This window comes from Panthera leo, chromosome F2 (genome assembly GCF_018350215.1).
Source record: "Panthera leo isolate Ple1 chromosome F2, P.leo_Ple1_pat1.1, whole genome shotgun sequence".
In the NCBI taxonomy this organism is placed as follows: Eukaryota; Metazoa; Chordata; class Mammalia; order Carnivora; family Felidae; genus Panthera; species Panthera leo.
The window spans coordinates 11,022,211-11,027,788 of record NC_056695.1 but is presented as its reverse complement, the minus strand read 5'-3'; positions in this window follow the sequence as shown (position 1 = coordinate 11,027,788).

Below are 5,578 nucleotides of genomic sequence, written 5' to 3'. Positions count from 1 at the left end.
CAGATGTGAGAAAAAAAGAAAGGGGAGGGATGGAGAAAGAGAAGGAGAGAAGGAAGGGGGGGGGAAGAAAGGAAGGATCAATCAAAGGCAGGAAGCAAAGAGAAAGAGGAAGCAAAGAAGAGAAGGAAGGGATAAGAGGAAGGAGAGAAGAGGGAGAAGACAGGCAGAGGAGGAGAGGAGGGGGAGGGAAGGTAATTAGGATAAGCTCTATAAGCAGCAGATGCTCAGAGAAAAGGAGTGGAGGAAAAGAGCTAGGTAGGGGCCGTGTTATCACTGAAAGACCTTCCTTTATCCATTCATCTATCAGTGGACACTTAAGCTGCTTCCCTATCTTGGCTACTGTAAATAATCCTGCACTGAACACAGGGGTGCACATATCTCTTCGAATTGGTGTTTTTTTTTTTTTTTGTTTGGGGTTTGTTTGTTTTTCAAATAAATTATCCAGAAGTAGAATTGCTGGGTCAGATACTAGTTGATTTTTCACTTTTTGAGGAATCTGTATACTGTTTTCCACAGTGGCTGAGCAAATTTACAATCCCCCCAAGAGTGCACGACAGTTCTCTTTTCTCCACATCCTCACCGACATTTGTTGTTTCTTGTTTTTTTGAGACCAGCCCCTGTCACGGGTATTATCTCGTTGTGGTTTTGATTTGCACTTCTGTGGTGATGAGTGATACTAAGCATCTTTTTATGTGCCTGTCAGCCCTCTGTATGTCTTCTTTTGAAATAGGTCTATTTGGGTGGCTCAGTTGGTTGAGCATCTGACTCTCCATTTCAACTCAGGTCCTGATCCCAGGGTGGCAAAATTGAGTCCTGGGTCAGACTCCATGCTCACCTTGCTTAGGATTCTCTCTCTTCCTCCCTTTACCCCTCTCCCCCCAACCCTCTCTAACAAAAAGAAAGAAAGAAAGAAAGAAAGAAAGAAAGAAAGAAAGAAAGAAAGAGAAAGAAGTGAAGGAAGAAAGAAAGAAAGAAATGAAGGAAGAAAGAAAAGAAAAGAGAAAAGAAAAAAAATGTCTATTCAAGTCCTCTGCCCATTTTTTAATTGAGTTGTTTGGTTTTTTTTTTATATTAAGTTATGTGAGTTCTTTATATACTCTAGATATTACCCCCTTATCCGATGTATGATTTGCAAATAACTTCTTCCATTCGGTAGGTTACCTTTTTGTTTTGTTAATGGCTTCCTTCGCTGTGCAAAAGCTTTTTAGTTTGACATAAACCCACTTGTTTAGTTTAGTTTTTGTTGCGCTTGCCTGAGGAGACTGATCCAGAAAAATATTGGTAAGACCGATGTCAAAGACCTTACTGCCTATGTTTTCTTCTAGGAGTTTTGTGGTTTCAGGTCTTACATTCAAGTCTTTAATCTACTTTGAGTTTATTTTGGTATATGGTATAAGAGAGTGGTCCAGATTCATTCTTTTACGTGTCATTGTCCAGCTTTCTCAACAGCATTTATTGAAGAGACTATCTTTTCCTCATTTTATATTCTTGACTCCTTTGTCATAGATTGATCATATATGCATGGGTTTATTCCTGGGACTTTTATTCTGTCCCATTGATCTATGTGTCTGTTTTCATGCCAGTACCATATTGTTTTTATTACTATAGCTTTCTATTATAATTTGTGACTATGTGGATAGACGACTTTCTTGGATAGATGAAAGAATACAGAAGATATGGCATATGTACAATGGAATATTACTCAGCCATAAAAAAATGAAATCTTGCCATTAGTGACAACATGGATGGGTCTAGAGAGTATTATGCTAATTGAAATAAGTCAGAGAAAGACAAATACCATACAATTTCACTTATATGTGGAATCTAAGAAACAAACAAAACAAAACAGAGACAGATTCATAAGTATAGGAAACTCTTGGTTACCAGAGGAGGAACGGGCTGGGAAGATGGGCAAAATAGGTGAAGGGGATTAAGAGGTATAAAGTTCCAGTTATCAATAGGTCATGGAGATATAATATACAGCATAGGAAATATAGTCAACAGCCCTGTAGTAAATTTTATGGTGACAGGTAGTAACTAGACTTATCATGGGAATCCTTTTGTCATGTATAAAAATGTTGAATCACTATGATATATACCTGAAAATAATAAAATACTGTATGTCTATCATATTTCAATTTTAAAAAGTTTTTATACTAAGTTCACTGATGAGCATAACTTCAGGACACCTTCAGAAAGAGTGATTAAAGTAAAAACTTTACTGTAGCATAAAACATTTTGCTAAATGGGAAAGGAAAACAAAGAGCTTCCATGTCTACTCTTTCCTCTAAACTTCTTGATAATGAAGCAAAATGGTCTCAATTACATTCTTTCCAGAAAATACGAAATCTATGTGAGGATCACAACACTGAAATCCTAAGTTCATGATGTTAGTAATCATGCCTCTAGTTTGGCAGTTGCCAAAAAACAAAGAAGTCCACATGGCTTATCTATTATTCGTCTACTTGGGTGCTTCCTTGGCCCCCCAAAATTGGCCTTAATTCCCACTGTTTCATTACTTTAATAGACCACAAAGGTTGGTTGCAGAGAATGAAAAGTCAAATCTAAAATGCACATATGTTAAAATGAGGGAAGTAGGAGCAGAAAGAGGAGGGGAAATCAGAAGAGAAGAAGAGGGAGGGAAGGAGGAGAAGGAGAAGAATTTATTGAACTTGCCATGTTCCAAGTTTTTCATTAATACCTTTACCTATATGGTCTTATTTAATATTTCCATAAAATGTACGTGTCATCTGACTCCCATTTGACTCATGAGAAACGAGGCTTAAAACAGACATGGAACTTGCTCAAGGTCAAAGGAGTAATAAGTAACACTGATAAAGCCTAGATTGCTACGCACTACACTAGCCTACAGCTACAGTCAGCAAAATGAGATTCAAGGGAGATATAGCTTCAAGGGGGTGAGAAAGCAAATCTGCATAAGGTAGTTGGAAAGTCCATTCACAGAAACAGCAAAAGGTCACTGGCTATAGGGAGGATGTAGTGAAAGGCTTGGGTGACTCCAAGGTGCTGTGGACAGACCTCACTTACTTTACCTTCCCCAGACCGCATGGTCATCCCCTCTACACAAAGTCAAGTTTATGTTCTGCCTCGTCAGCAAAGGGGAATCTGATGCATATTGCTTTCAGAGTGCAACATACTAGAAAGGAGCTTGGGTGTGATGACCTGAGTTGTATCTTGATGGGGCTTCCATATACAGTTGTACAGATTCTACCCTGCACAAATCTAGGCCGGACCATTCTCCCAAACCATACATGGCAGTACCTAATGCTGACACTGTTCCGTGGGGGTTCTGCCACCTTGGGAAATTTACAAAACTTCTCTGAACCTCAGTTTCTCAGGTACAAAAAGGGGATGGAAAGTTTTGCATCATTGTTCTTAGGAAGATTAATGGATATTACCTCTGGTACAGAGTTGGTTGTTCAGTAAATGTTATCAATATGACTCTGTTGAGAGAATCTAGTGTCTTAGATTTTTTTAAGTTATTAAAAATAGAGAAGTATAATTTTTTTTCATGTTTATTTATTTTTGAGAGAGAGAGAGAGAGAGAGAGAGAGAGAGAGAGAGAGTGCGAGCAGGGGAGGGGGAGAGAGAGAGGGAGACACAAAATCTGAAGCGGCTTCAGGCTCTGAGCTGTCAGCACAGAATCCCACACAGGGTTCGAACCCATGGACCACGAGATCATGACCTGAGCTGAAGCCAGATGCCCAACCGGCTGAACCACCCAGGTGTCTCAAAATAGAGAAGTATAAATTAAGTTTAAAAATATGACATTCCTATATGCATTGAATGCATTCAAAATATAATTTGATATATATGCAATTGACTAATCAAAAAGTGTTCCCGCAATACTGGGAGAATTAGTTCAATGATATTTTTAGCCAAGTGTTGGGGGAAAGGGTCTGTTTATGGAGTCAAGGAACATTTCTGGGATAAGATGGGATTTAACCATTGGAGGATTGCCAACTTAAGGCCGGACGGGGAGGGGAAGGTTGAGTGACAGCACGAACAAACAAGCTGTAAAGGCCAGAATCAGACAACAGAACAATGATTCATTCAGCAAATACTGAATGGAAGTTAAGGAGAACCCAACACTGGGGCGCCTGGGTGGCTCAGTCGGTTAAGCGTCCGACTTCAGCCAGGTCACGATCTCGCGGTCCGTGAGTTCAAGCCCCGCGTCAGGCTCTGGGCTGATGGCTCGGAGCCTGGAGCCTGTTTCCCATTCTGTGTGTCCCTCTCTCTCTGCCCCTCCCCCGTTCATGCTCTGTCTCTCTCTGTCCCAAAAATAAATTAAAAACGTTGAAAAAAAAAATTAAAAAAAAAAAAAAAAAGAGAACCCAACAGGAAAAAACGCCCACTTTGGGAAGCCTCCTTGTAACCCTGGATGAGACATTTTATGCAAATGCAAACATGTATGGATCGTCGTTTTTGATTCTGTCCAGAATCCGAAGAAAGCATTGGCTCACCAGCACAATATTTCACTTAGCAGAAAATAATAACTTGATTGCGTATGTTTATACATTATGTGTTACTATTTTTATCACTAATCTTGTAAATCTACCTACCATGGTACCTAAAAACTAAAGAATTTTGCCTGCTAGAAGAAAGTTCCTTAAGTGTAACCCATAGATGATGATGATGATGATGACGAATAAAACTCTGTAAACTATTAACTCATAGTGTAGCCTTTAATTTCAATTACTGCACTACCTGTGATTTTAGTGGCAGAATTTTCTGCATTTAAGTAATCCATAGAGTAAGATTTATCAGAAGTTATTATGTGTGACATGTAATGTGACATTAAAAGTGTCCAACTCAAACATGTTACTGATGACCTTACCATCTCCTACAAGTTGATATGGAGGCCACAGAAAACACCGCCAGGAACAGTGGGTCAGCAAATTAGAATCCCTCTGCCAAACATATATGAACAAGTAGGAACTTTGTATCTGTAGATAATTGGTCTATCGGAGATTTATTATAGCACCCTCTACGGTCGCTGGGAGCACAGATGATTTTTGGGACTGGATGCCTCAAGACCATAACTTATACTCAGTAGAAACCCTGACTCACAAAATAATTGTGTTTGGAATCTTTGTTACGGCCTAACGAGTAACATATGGGATATATGTGGTATCTTTTTACCCTCCAATTATCCAAGCAAAAATGAAACCATAGATACATAAAAACCGTCCTTGTATTAAAACCCCATGTTTTCACGTGGAGGTTGAACCTCCCTTTAGGACAATGATAGAATCAAGCTCCTTTTGATTGTATGTCTTCTTTTCTCACTTCCTCTTTCCCTAGCCCCATAGCCAACGATTCTCTTTGTGGTCATTACTTACCTCAGTTTTGGTACATGAATGAAAATAAAAGTATGCTTTTTAATATCCATTATGTGAATAGTGATAGCACATGCTTTCCCTTATGATCAACTATATCGTTTGATAAGAAAAAAAATCGGATGAAAGTATCAGTAAATATTTAATATCTCATGTTTTCTAGATATACTTTTTTCCCAATGATTTGCTCCTTTAACTTTTTGACTTAGGCTAATATA